Here is a 15,728-nt window from a genome sequence, read left to right as displayed (position 1 = left end):
CATGTAGCATTAGACCATGGTTTAGTTCACAGGAAGTCTTCATTTCGAAAAACCTAAAAAAAATAAAAATTCAGAATGGGGGGAGAAGACTAGTTCTTTAGGGTCTGCTAGGGAAAGACCATTCGGGTTCCATTTTCGAGAACTAAACGAAAACAGAAAATCTAACTCTAACAGAAATACATATTATCCTTTAAAGACTTGATTCTCCCCACACTTAGTTAGCTGTGGTATCGAAATTGTGATTAACTTCGTTGTCGACTTCCATCAGACTATCTATGTAGTGTTTAACTCTGTGACCATTAACCTTAAATTCAATCCCATTTGAATTTATTAATTCTACTGTTTCGTATGGGAAAACTCTTTTGACTATGAATGGTCCAGACCATCTTGATTTCAATTTTCCAAGAAATAGCTTGAATCGTGAATTGAAAAGAAGAACTCTGTCTCCTTCTTTAAATTCTTTTGAACTTCTGATTCTTTTATCATGCCATTTCTTCGTTCTTTCTTTATAGATTAACGAATTTTCGTATGCTTCATGTCTTAATTCTTCTAATTCGTTTAATTGACTTAACCGTAGACGTCCAGCTTCATGTAAATCAAGATTACATGTCTTCAAAGCCCAAAATGCTTTGTGTTCAATTTCTACTGGAAGATGACATGTTTTTCCGTAAACGAGTCTAAAAGGTGTGGTTCCAATTGGAGTTTTGTAGGCTGTTCTAAAAGCCCAGAGTGCATCCTCCAATTTAATGGACCATTCCTTCGGATTTGATCATATGGTTTTTTTCTAAAATACGTTTTAAAGCTCGGTTGGTATTTTCAACTTGTCCACTCGTCTGTGGATGATAAGCGGTGGAGATTTTATTAGTTACTCCATATCTTTTAAGAACTTTCTCAAGTTGATTATTACAGAAATGAGTTCCCCGATCACTTATTAAAGCTTTCGGTGTTCCAAACCTTGTAAAAAGACGTTTTAAAAAGTTGACTACAACTCATGCATCGTTAGTTGGGAGAGCTTGTGCTTCCGCCCATTTAGATGCATAATCAATGGCTACGAGAATGTATAAATTATTATGAGATTTTGGAAATGGACCCATAAAGTCAATACCCCAAATGTCAAATACTTCACATACTTGAATGACATTTTGTGGCATTTCATCACGTTGACTTATTTTTCCGGCCCTTTAACAAGCATCACAGGATTTGCAAAGAAGGTGTGCATCTTTGTAAATTGTAGGCCAATAGAATCCAGCATCATAAACTTTTCTTACTGTGAGTTGAGGCCCATAATGCCCTCCTGTTGGTCCTGTGTGACAATGGTTTAAAATTTTACTAGCTTTATCTCCGAATACACATCGGCGTATTATTCCATCGGGACAACTTTTAAACAAATGTGGATCTTCCCAGAAATAGTGTTTTATATCACTAACGAATTTCTTTCGTTTTTGGTACGATAATCCTTTTTCAAGGAATCCACATACTAAGTAGTTTGCATAATCTGCAAACCATGGAATTTCATTATAATCTATCTTCAATAGATATTCATCAGGAAAGTTGTCTTGTATGGCCGATTCATTTAGAACTTCTAATTCAGGATTTTCAAGACGAGAAAGATGATTAGCGGCGAGATTTTCTGCTCCTCTTTTATCTCAGATTTCAATATCAAACTCTTGTAAGAGTAAGATCCAAAGGATTAATCTTGGTTTAGCATCTTTTTTCGAAAATAGGTATCTAAGAGTAGAATGGTCGGTATAGACCACCGTTTTAGCTACAACGAGATATGAACGAAATTTATCAAAAGTAAAGGCAATAGCAAGGAGTTCTTTTTCAGTAGTTGTGTAATTTTTTTGTGCTCCTTGTAACGTCTTACTAGCGTAATAAATAGGTTGAAATCGTTTTTCAATCCTTTGTCCTAAAACGGCTCCCATTGCAAAATCACTTGCATCACACATTAGTTCAAACGGTAAATTCCAATTTGGAGTTATCATGATCGGCGCATTAGTGAGTTTCTCTTTAAGAATATTAAAAGATTTGATACATTCATCTGAAAAGATGAATGGAGCATCCTTTTCTAGGAGTTTATTCATAGGAGTGGCAATTTTAGAAAAATCTTTAATGAAACGTCGGTAAAAACCGGCATGCCCTAGAAAACTCCTAACTCCTCTAACATTGGTGGGATGTGGAAGTTTAGCAATTACATCTACTTTAGCTCTATCCACTTCAATTCCTTCCTTTGAAATTTTATGACCCAGAACGATGCCTTCTTTAACCATGAAATGGCATTTCTCCCAATTAAGTACTAGATTTGATTGTTCGCATCTAATAAGCATTCGTTCAAGATTAGCTAGACATGTTTCAAAAGTATCACCGAAGACTGAAAAGTCATCCATGAAAACTTCCATGCATTCTTCTATCATGTCGTGAAAAATCGCCATCATACACCTTTGAAAGGTTGCAGGGGCGTTGCAAAGTCCAAATGGCATGCGTTTGTAAGCAAAAGTACCATAAGGGCACGTGAATGTGGTTTTCTCTTGATCTTCGGGTGCTATTGGAATTTGAAAATATCCGGAAAAACCATCAAGAAAACAATAGTAACTATTTCCGGCTAATCTTTCCAACATTTGATCAATGAAAGATAAGGGAACATGATCTTTTCTGGTGGCGTCATTTAATTTTCTATAATCAATACAAATACGCCATCCTGTTACAGTCCTAGTAGGAATAAGCTCATTTTTCTCATTTGTAATGACAGTCATGCCACCCTTCTTAGGCACGCATTGAACTGGGCTTACCCATGGACTATCAGAAATTGGATAAATTAAACCTGCATATAGCAGTTTAATAATTTATTTCTTAACAACATCTTGCATATTAGGATTTAGTCTTCGTTGGCGTTGCACATACGTTTTATGACCTTCTTCCATAAGGATTTTATGTGTGCAATACGAAGGACTTATTCCTTTAATATCATGAATTTTCCATGCAATAGCTGGTTTATGAGCTTTTAACACAGAAATGAGTTGTGATTTCTCATTTTCAGTAAGAGAAGACGATATTATTACAGGTAATTCAGATTCACCATGTAAATAAGCGTATTCCAAATGATTTGGAAGTGGCTTTAACTCTAATGTCGGAGGTTCTTCTATCGATGATTTATATCGATATCTGTCTTCTTCTTTTAGCATTTTGAATTTTTTCTGTTGTTGGTTCATATCCATTAGCTATTAGTGTAGCTAACATTTCAGTTTCATCAATTGGTTCAGTTCCTTCTCCTAAAGAACATTCTCCTGTTCCTTGTAATTCTGAAAATTCTTCTAACAATTCTGCATGTGAATCTATAGTTTGAATATAATAACATGTATCATCTGCAGATTGCGGTTGTTGCATTGCTCTATCAACTGAAAAGGTAACACTCTTGTCCTCTATACTTAGGGTCAGTTTCTTACCAAACACGTCTATCATTGCTTTAGCCGTGTTTAAGAATGGTCTTCTTAATATGAGAGGAACTTGAGAATCTTCTTCCATGTCCAGAACAACAAAATCTACTGGAAATACTAAAGTACCAACTTTAACTAGCATGTTCTCCATTATCCCTCTAGGATATTTTATTGATCGATCCGCTAGTTGTATGCTTATTCTTGTTGGTTTCAATTCTCCAAGGTCTAGTTTAGCGTATAGTGAATACGGCATTAAATTTATACTAGCACCTAAGTCTGCCAATGCTTCTATTGAACTAAGACTACCCAGAAAACATGGAATTGTGAAACTTCCTGGATCATATAATTTTTCTGGTATTTTATTCAACAGCACTGCAGAACAATTAGCATTCATAGTAACGGCCGAGAGTTCTTCCATTTTCTTTCTATTTGTGATTAGATCTTTCAGAAATTTAGCATATCTGGGCATTCCTGAAATTACATCAATGAAAGGAAGATTTACATTTACCTGTTTAAACATATCCAAGAATTTGGATTGCTCGGCTTCAAGTTTCTCTTTTCTCATTTTACTCGAGTAAGGAAGTGGTGGTTGGTATGGTTTAACATAAGGTTTAGCTTTAACTGTGTTATCTTCATTAACCTTTTCAACTACCGGTTCTTTTTCCTTATCTTATTCAGGTTGTGGTTCTTGTGGAGTAGGAATAGCTTCATCAGAAATTACAGGTATTTCAGGTGGTTTAAGTGTTGTACCACTTCTTGTGGTAATGGCTTTAGCTATTTCATTCCGGGGGTTAGCATTTGTATCACTAGGTAGACTTCCCGGTTTTCTTTCACCTATTAACCTTGCTAGGTTACTCACTTTTTGTTCCAAATTTTGAATAGAAGCTTGTTGATTTCTAAATGCTTGAGCATTTTGTTCATTAGTTTGTTTCTGAGATGTGAAAACTGCGTTTGAGTTTCAACTAGCTTCGTCATCATATCTTCTAAATTCGGCTTTTTATCATCGGGTTGTGGTGGTTTGTTTTGAAAATTAGGTCTTTGCTAGTTGTAAGTATTATTGGATACTTGTTGATTACTAGGACCTTGTTGGTTGTTGTATGAAATATTTCGATTATAATTCTGGTTTTGATTGTAAATCGGTCTTGGCGGTTGATAATTATTCTGATAATTATTTCCAGGCCTTTGGTTTATGTATGAAATATTCTCTCTTTATTCCATTGTTAGTTCAATACTGAGACAATCTTTTGTCAAATGTGGTCCTCCACACTGCTCACAACTAATTCCTATTGAGTGAATATCTTTAGTCATCTTTTCCATTCGTCTCTCGACAGCATCTATCTTTGCAGAAATGGAATCTAAGTCATGGCTAGAATCGGCTCTAGCTGCTTTAGATGATCTAACGATGTCTTTTTCTTGGTGCCACTCATGTGAGTGGGAAGCAGTGTTATCAATAATTTTATAAGCATCAGTTTCTGTTTTCTTCATAATAGAACCACCAGCTGCTATATCTATGTCTTTCCTTGTAGTGATGTCGCATCCTTGGTAGAATATTTGTACTATTTGACAAGTGTCTAAACCATGTTGCGAACATCCTCTTAATAACTTTCCAAATCTGGTCCATGCCTCATATAGAGTTTCATTCGGTTTCTGTGTGAACGTAACAATTTCTCCTTGAAGTCTTACGGCTTTAGATGCCGGAAAGAATTGTTTAAGAAATTTTTCAACTAAAACGTCCCATGTATCAATCGCCCCTTCAGGTAACGATTCCAACCAATCTTTGGCTTCTCCCTTTAAAGTCCAGGGAAATAACATGAGATATATCTGTTCATCCTCAACTTCTCGGATTTTAAATAGTGTGCAGATCCTATTAAAGGTACGAAGATGTTCATTTGGATCTTCCTTCAGCGCACCACTAAATTGGCATTGATTAGTCACCATATGTAGAATTTGTCCTTTGATTTCATAATCTGGCGCATTAATGTCTGGATGAGTAATTGCGTGACCTTGGCCAGTGCGTTTAGCTCTCATTCGGTCTTCCATACTTAAAGGTTCTAGATTCTCCATGATTGAATTTGTTGAATCTGAATCACTAGAGGATTCTGATTTAATGGTTCATTCCTCAACAATCTCTGTTTGAATGATTGGTGGTTCCGGAGGAAAAATTAATGGTTCAGGATCTATGAATCGTCCCTGAATATTCTCCGGATTCTCAATTGTGAGGTCGGGTTCAAAAAATAGATTATCGAAAATTTGAATTGGAGTACTTGGTCGACTGGATGACGATTCTAAAGAAAAATCAACGGCGACAATATTAGCTAGATGTCTTGATCGAGTTTCAGGTGGTGAACGTATAAAAGGTGGTGAACGTCTTGCTCGGTGCATTCACTGAATATCCTATTAGTTTTTAAAAAGAAAAAAAAATTATATAAGTTATCCAATTAATAGACTTTTCTGATTTTGCCCACATTTCGAATAGCCAAAAGATGCAGCAGAGGGGCAGGATTCGTTTGGTCTCAATATAATTGAGTACTGTTTGGCTCCAATAACCAGGTCCACGTACAAATCCAACTATTACTACGAACCAGAAAATTTTGATGTCTATCAATTTAACCACTTAAAACAATTTTTCGTAATTTTAAGAAATTTAGAGAAGAAGTAGAAAAAATTCTATGTCCTAAAAACTAGAATGACGAGAAATAAGAAAGAAAAAGATTGTGCGTCGAAAAGTGTCGAAAAAAATAAAAGGGTTGAAAAATAAAAGGCGTCGAAAAATAAGAAAGAAAAAGAGTGACTATAAACCTTTAAAATACTAGACTAACCCAACCTTATTATTATCACTAACTTAAAATTAAAATTGCAAATTGAGATTACTAATTGGAGTGATAATTGATACATAGGTAAAAGGCGTCGAAAAATAAGAATAAGAAAGTAGCGCGTTAAAACTTAAAAAGGAACTAAAAACTAAAAAATTAAAAGCTGCGTCTAAAAATATTAAAGCTTAAAAGAAAAACTATATCCCAAATGGCAATATCTTAAAAAGGTACCAAAACTTAAATAGGCGTCGCAAAATTCTAAAGCACCTAAATCTTAGTCTAAAGAAAAAAGCACTTAAGGGATTTTACGGCAAAGCCTACAAATCTAGAAATAAAAATAAGATATGGCAAAATACTAGAACTTAAAACTAGCTACGAGCGAAAAATATAAATATTACGAATAAATTATTAAAAAGTTACAAAAATAAAAATAGGCTTAAAATTGATAAAGAGTACAATTTTTATAAAAATATTATTTTTATATTATTTATTTTATAAAAGTATTAATTTTTTATATATAAATAAAACTAATTATAATTTAATATTATTAATTAATTTAACAACTTAAACTAAATAATAATAATAATTAAACTAATTTAGGGTTTATTAATAATAATAATTAATAATACTCCGTAATTAATGCGATTAGGGTTATGTGGCCTGTCTGTCAGGGAGGCTCCGCGAGTTGCGGTGAACCCAGTTCAAAAACTCCGCGGGTCGCGGAGGTTGCAGTTTCAGTTCAGAAACAGGTTCAAATTCGGACAGGTTCAGATATATATATATATATATATATATATATATATATATATATATATATATATATATATATATATATATATATATATATATATATATATATTTTATATTATATTTATTTTTCTGTTTTAATATTTATATAAAATATTTATATAAATTAAATAAAACTTATATTTTTATAAACTAAAATAAAAAAAACTTTATATATTTAATAAACTCTTAAAAATATATAAATATTTTTGTTTTTCTTTTTATATTTTATAACTTTTTATATTTAAAACGTATATACTTTTATAAAAGTAGACTACAACTTAACAAAAAAATTTTATTTTTTTTTATATATATATATAGCGTTCGCTTCGGCGTTCCCAGGCAGCGGCGCCAAAAAATACTTGATGTGCGCAGAGGTGTATATGAAATAGCTTATATTTTACTAGGAAAAACTATTAAATACGATACAATTTTACACTAGATATTTATTTATTTATAGAATAGATATACTTAAACCTTGCTACAACACTTATAGGCAGTGTACCTAATCGTACAGTAGTGTAGTTTTAGTAAGTCCGGTTCGTTCCACAGGGAAAAATCTTTAAATAAAGCTTAACGCTATATTTGTTTAATTTATAAAAATACAAATATATATATATATATATATATATATATATATATATATATATATATATATATATATATATATATATATATATATATATATATATATATATATATATATATATATATATATATATATATATATATATATATATATATATGTAATATTATTATTATAAAAGGGGGGTTTTTACCGTTTAATGACCGGTTTGTCGATTTTTAAAACTTTAGTCGCAGTTAAAACCTAATGTAAAATATTAAAAATAAATATAACTTAATTTAAAGCGTAAAGTAAATAACGATAATGAAATTGCGATAAATAAAAGTGCGATAAAATAAAATTGCGATAATTAAAAAGTACGATAATTAAAAGTGCAATTAAATACAATAACAATAAATAAAAAGTACGATAATTAGAAGTGCAATTAAATATAAAATAAAGGAAATTAAATATGAAATAAAAGAATTATGCTTATTTAAACTTCCGTAATCATGATGTTTGACGTCTTGATTTTAGTTTTATACCCATGGGTTAATTGTCCTTTGTCCTGTATTATTTAATATGTCCATCTGGTTTTTGTCCATAACAGTCCATCAGTCATAAATATAAAGTGCGAGTATCCTCGTCAAATTATCCTTATATCCGAAGTCAAATATTCCAACTAATTGGGGACTTAAACTGTAACAAGGTTTTAATACTTTGTTATCAATTATGCCAAGTGTCCTTGTACATAATTTCACCCCTGTTTTAATAATTCCATAGACTATTAATCCATTCTCGTGTCCGGTTAAATGAACGATTATTCGTACATATAAATACGCCGCCCATCGTGTCCGATCGAGTGTATATGGTTATTTATAGGTACATCCAATTGTAAATTTTTATATTAAAATTAACAAACTATCATTTAGCTAAACAAATATAAAGCCCATTAATAGCCCATAGTCTAATTTCCACAAGTGTCGTTCTTTTGTCCAAACCCCAATTATGGTACAAAGCCCAATTACCCAATTTTAATATTTTTAGCCCAACATCATGATTATTTCATTTTAAATAAGCATAATAATAACTTAGCTACGAGACATTAAATTAAAAAGGTTGAACATAACTTACAATGATTAAAAATAGCGTAGCGTTACACGGACAGAATTTCGACTTACACCCTTACAACATTCGCTAACATACCCTTATTATTAGAATTAAAATTAAAATTATAATATATATATATATATATATATATATATATATATATATATATATTACGTATGAATGAGGAGAAGAAAAAGATATATAAAACGTTCAGAATGCGCGAGCTTTTATAGGCATTTTTGTCCAGGACAGCTCCACGAGTTGCGGCATTTTTGCACTACAAACTCCGCGAGTCGCGGAGTTCGTAAATCCAGCTCACAGAAGTTTGGATCCTAGTCTGCCGACGGTTTTAATATATAAATATAATATATATAATTTATATAATTAATTATATATTATATTATATTTATATACATAGTTAACTTGTAATTTTTAGTCCATTGCGTCGAGCGTTGAGAGTTGACTCTGGTCCCGGTTCCGGATTTTCGAACGTCCTTGCGTACAATTTAATATCTTGTACTTTGCGTTTTGAATCTTGCACTCTTGTAATTCTGAGACGTTTCTTATCAATAATTGGAACCTCTTTGATTGTATTTTGTACTTTTGAGCTTTTTGGTCGTTTGCGTCTTCAATTCGTCGAATCTATCTTTTGTCTTCACCTTTTATTATTTAACCGGATATCACTTGTAAATAGGACAATTGCAACTAAAAGCTTGTCTTTCTTGAGGAATAATGCTATGAAATATATGTTCGTTTTTAGCATTATCACCTGTCAACTTTCGATGAAATGAAAGTTTGTCTTTTAAAAACGAATGCAATGTTTGTAAAATGTATCATTTAGAGGTCAAGTACCTCGCGATGTAATCAACTATTATGAATCGTTTATAATCAATATGGACTTCGTCCGGATGGATTAGGACGGGACGTTTCAGTTGGTATCAGAGCGGTGGTCGTAGCGAACCAGGTCGACATTAGTGTGTCTAACTAGGAGTTGTTAGGATGCATTAGTGAAGTCTGGACTTCGACCTAGTAGTTGTTCGGTTATATTAATGAGTCTGGGCTTGAACCAGGTCTGCATGTTAAAAGTTTTGCTTATCATTTCTTGTCGAAAATTACCTGCTTATCATTCTTAGTCTAGACACAGCTTACTGCATTGATTGCATGAATAGTGTATAGACAAAAATTCATATCTTAGCGTATCTGCTAATCCATATCTTAGTGTATCTGTCACTATAAACTTTGCCTGATATATTTCGTAAATTCCTCCGAAACCTACGAAATCTTTTGCTCTATATATATAGATATTCTATGTAATTAGAATATCATCCGATATCCGAAAATCATTTCATATCAAAAAATCCTTTATTCAATCGTACACAATGGAACTCATAACTAGTTCAAGTCCCTCGGATTCCGATATGGAGTCCCACTCCAGCTCCAAAAGCAGCGTCACCAGATTGAATCAATCAATCAGCCATCTCCAATTCATCTGATGGGTTCGTAGTCTACTCAATCATTGGAGACAAGAAGAAGGCGATCACTTCCATCCACCACACTGCCCTCTTGGCGATGAACCTGAAGCACTTACCGGCGAACCTGTTCGAGACACCATTTCCTCACTCATTGCTAGAGTATCTCGTCACGATTATATACTATCCCATATTACGAATCTTATTCATCCGCTCGTCCGAACCGACAATCATTCCGGAATAATATAAGAAGTCAACGAACTTCGCGCTCGAGTAATCAATGTGGAAAATATGATGCAAAATGTACCAGCTTCAGCAACATTATCGGCATCAACAGTACCACCAACAACAACATCCGCATCCCAAGCCTGAATTTCACAATCTGTCCCACGAACATCAACATCATACTCACCATATATACCAAGGAGTATCAACAGCAATTAACAATGAAGTATTGGACCATAACTTTATTAATATTCTGCGAAGAATATGTGGATCCTAATAATTAACGATGAAGTATTGATCCATAACTTCATCAATATTCTGCGAAGAATATGTGGATCCTAAGAGTTTTAGAGATTACTTATTCTAGCTCAAATCAAAAATCAAATGAGTCTAATATTATATTGACTCATTAAATCCACAATACATCTGAAGAAAATACATATGTATATATATTTTCATAAAGATAATGATTAAAAATTCTTTCGTACAAACTGTTAACGATGAAAATATTTTAACGGGTAGGTAATACCCGAGGAATATTTAAGATTTCACATTAATAAGTTACACTGTACATTCTTCGAATCTGATTCAACAGTCATTTTCTATCCTACTTACATCCACAGATATATGAATCCGTTCACCACAGAATAACCATTTTCATTCAAATTTCATATTTGGATTTTGACCTATCAGAATCCAACAAGTGGTATAATGAAGAAAACATTTGACGAAATAAAATTTATTAGAAACAAACAAATTAACTATGAGAAATTTTGTTAAGAATCCACGCTAACAAAATCCTAGCTAACTGTTCCTAGCTAACTGTGGACTAATCAACTGAAGACTACCAATAGTGGAAAATTAAAATGAATTAAAATATTGATTATAACATATGAAACTAAACAATTCTCCAAGTTTGCCACTTGATTTCATCTTAAACCTCATTTGTATCTTGACAATTACAATCTGCGTTCAAACCTTTCGTGATTCTTGAAAACACCTAAATCGGGAGGATGAATCAACCGCACTTCATCTACGGAAGAAAAGATTTACGCATATAGTTATGCACCTGAAAGATTCTCGGAACCTGTATAAATGTTTAACACGTATATGTGTTAGCTTCTTTGGCATTGTTATTTCCGAAAATAACAACGCAATTTCTTTTTCAAATTAGCCAATTTTGTGACAGCTCCAGCAAATCAACTACAAGTTATTTATTCGAATAAACTCTATTATAAAGATTACCCCTTCATCATCGTTACCGGGGGACCGTTTATATTCCACCACATTAGCATTAAACTTACCAGCAACTTCGTTACTCATTGGCTTAAGTCTCTCCGAAGAACCATTAGAGTTGTTTGTTAAAACCTATTCATATACTCATTCACATCTTATAACAAGAATTGCCATACCAATTACCGAGAATCCGCAATCAGTATTTTGAATCTCGTAGCATTTCTACATCAACAATTATATGTATACATATAACATTTATCTCATAAAATTATGAACTTTCATTCTGTAATTCTGAAAAGCATTCTAGCTTACGAATCAGATCTCTGAGTTCTGAAAAATGAATCGAGCAAACATGAAGGAGACCAAGGACAAATACAAGGACCAAACCCTGTATTTAAGAATCATGATGATTCTGTTTCTGAGGAAATTGATAATGCTAAAAAAGAACATATATTTCATAGCATTATCCCTCAAGAAAGACAAGCTTTTAGTTGCAATTGTTCTATTTACAAGTGATATTCGTTTAAATAATAAAAGGTGAAGACAAAAGACAGATTCGACGAATTGAAGACGCAAACGACCAAAAAGCTCAAAAGTACAAAGTACAATCAAAATGGTTCAAATTATTTATGAGAAACGTCTCAAAATTACAAGAGTACAAGACGCGAAACGCAAAATACAAGATATTAAATTGTACGCAAGGACGTTCGAAAATCCGAAACCGAGACATGAACCAACTATCAACGCGCGACGCAACAGAGCTAAAATTACAAGTAAACGGAGTACAAGAATATAATATAATATATATATATAATTATATTTAATTATATATATTATATTATATAATAAATAAATAAGCAGCCCACGTTTTTAAAGACTTTTGAGCTCTCCCAGCTGGCCATGCGATCGCATGGCCTGGAAGAACAAAAACCATGCGATCGCATGGCCCTGAAATCCAGGCGACATCCTATAAATTCGCGGTTTTGGCTCAGTTTTTAAAACATATATCCATCCATCTCTCTATCTATAAACGTATATATATATATATATATATATATATATATATATATATATATATATATATATATGTATATATATATATATATATATATATATATATATTTTAAATTTTAATTTTAATTTTAAATTCTAATAATAAGGGTATGTTAGCGAATGTTGTAAGGGTGTAAGTCGAAATTCTGTCCGTGTAACGCTACGCTATTTTTAATCACTGTAAGTTATGATTAATGTTATTTTTAATTTAATGTCTCGTAGCTAAGTTATTATTATGTTTATTTAAGACGAAGTAATCATGATGTTGGGCTAAAAATATTAAGATTGGGTAATTGGGCTTTGTACCATAATTGAGGTTTGGACAAAAGAACGACACTTGTGAAAATTAGACTATGGGCTATTAATGGGCTTTATATTAACTAAATGATACCTCGTTAATTTAATATATAGACTTATAATTTGACGTATTTATATATAACCACATACGCTTGACTGGGCACGGTGGGAGGGATATCTATAAATACCAATAATTGTTCATTTTACCGGACACAGAACTGGATTAATAGTTAGTAGACTTGTTGAAACAGGGGTGGATTACATTCAAGGGTAATTGGTGTAATTGTTAACAAAGTAGTAAAACCTTGGTTTACACGCAGTCGATAACCTAGTGTATTCATTAAACAAAGTATTAAAACCTTGTTACAATTCGAATCCCCAATTAGTTGGAATATTTGACTTCGGGAATAAGAATAATTTAGCGAAGACTTCCGCATTTTATGATTATGACTGATGGACTATTATGGATAAATCCGTATGGACATATTGAATAATCCAGGACAAAGAACAATTAACCCATGGGAATAAACTAAAAATCAACACGTCAAACATCATGATTATGGAAGTTTAAATAAGCATAATTCTTTTATTTCATATTTAATTGCACTTTTAATTATTCACTTTTATTTATTATCATCGTATTTTATCGCACTTTTATTTATCGCAATTTCATTATCGTTATTTACTTTACACTTTAAATTAAGTCTTTTATTTATTTAATATTTTACATTAGGTTTTAACTGCGACTAAAGTTTTAAAAATCGACAAACCGGTCATTAAACGGTAAAAACCCCCTTTTTATAATAATAATATTACTTATATATATATATATATATATATATATATATATATATATATATATATATATATATATATATATATATATATATATATATATATATATATATATATATATATATTTTATAAATTAAAACTAATATAGCGTTAAGCTTGTTTAAGTGTATCCCTGTGGAACGAACCGAACTTACCAAAAACTACACTACTGTACGATTAGGTACACTGCCTATAAGTGTTGTAGCAAGGTTTAGGTATATCCATTCTATAAATAAATAAATATCTTGTGTAAAATTGTATCATTTAATAGTATTTCGTTATAAAAATAATACTATTTCCTAGTACACCTCGCACACATCAAGTATTTTTAGCGCCGCTGCCGGGGATATTCTTGCTTAAACGCCGGAAGCGCAACGCTATATAAAAAAAAGATTTTTATTAATTTTTAGTTTACTTTTATAAAACTACGCTTTTATAAAAATACGTTTTAATATAAAAATATAAAAAGAAAAACAAAAATATAAATATTTTTAAGAGTTTGTTAAATATAAAACTATAAAGTTTCTTTATTTTTATTTTGTAAAAATATAAGTTTTATTTAATTTATATAATTATATTATATAAATATATAAATCAGAATACAGAAAAAAAAAGTAAAAAAAACATTCGGCCCGATCACTGTAGCAGCCCATATCCAGGCCTGGTACCCGAGTCCATGCGATCGCATGGAAAACCAACTAACACCTCATGCGATCGCATGAGGTGAGTTGACAGGTCTGAAACCTAGTACGACCAGTTTAGGGTTAGATTATATTAATTATTATTATTAATTAATAACCCTAATTAGGTTTTGTATATTTAATTAATTAGTTTTAGTTATTATTTAATTTATATATTTAGTTTATTAAGTTTTAATAAATTATAAAATTAATAGTTTTATAAAATAAATAATATAAAAATAATATTTTTATAAAAATTATACTTGTTACAACTTTAAGTATATATTTATATTTTGTACCTTTTTATTCGTTTTAGCGTAATATTTGTATTTTTTGCTCGTTTTTAGTTTCAAGTCATAGTTTTTGCCATAGTTATTTTTACTTCTAGATTTTTAGGCTTTGCCGTAAAATCCCTTAAGTGCGTTTCTTTAGACTAAGATTTAGGTGTTTTAGAATTTTGTGACGCCGTTTTTAAATTTTAGTACCTTTTTAAGTTATTGCCATTTGGGATATAGTATTTCTCTAAAGCTTTAATATCTTTAGACGTAACTTTTAATTCTTAGTTTTTAATTCCTTTTTAAGTTTCGACGCGCTACTTTCTTATTTTTATTTTTCGACGCCTATTATTTTTCGACCTTTTATTTTTTTTCGACGTTTTTCGACGCGCTCTTTTTCTTTCTTATTTCTCGACGCTCTAGTTTTTAGGACTTAGATTTTTTCTATTTCTTCTCTCTAAATTTCTTTAAACTTTAACGAAAAATTATTTTAAGTGGTTAAATTGATAGACATCAAAATTTTCTGGTTCGTAGTAATAGTTGGATTTGTACGTGGACCAGGTTATTGGAGCCAAACAGTACTCAATTATATTGAGACCAAACGAATCCTGCCCCTCTGCTGCATATTTTGGCTATTCGAAATGTGGGCAAAATCAGAAAAGTCTATTAATTGGATAACTTATATAATTTTTCTTTCTTTTTAAAAACTAATAGGATATTTAGTGAATGCACCGAGCAAAACATTCACCACCTTTTGTACGTTCACCACCTGTAACCAGATCAAGACATCTAGCAAATATTGTCGCCGTTGATTTTTCTTTAGAATTGTCATCCAGTCGACCAATTACTCCAATTCAAATTTCCGATAATCCATTTTTTGAACCCGACCTCACAATTGAGAATCCGGAGAATATTCAGGGACAATTCATAGATCCTGAACCACTAATCTTT

The sequence above is a fragment of the Rutidosis leptorrhynchoides genome, chromosome 10, assembly GCF_046630445.1.
Source record: "Rutidosis leptorrhynchoides isolate AG116_Rl617_1_P2 chromosome 10, CSIRO_AGI_Rlap_v1, whole genome shotgun sequence".
Lineage (NCBI taxonomy): Eukaryota > Viridiplantae > Streptophyta > Magnoliopsida > Asterales > Asteraceae > Rutidosis > Rutidosis leptorrhynchoides.
The sequence above is the reverse complement of the archived record's forward strand: the minus strand, read 5'-3'. Positions refer to the sequence as shown.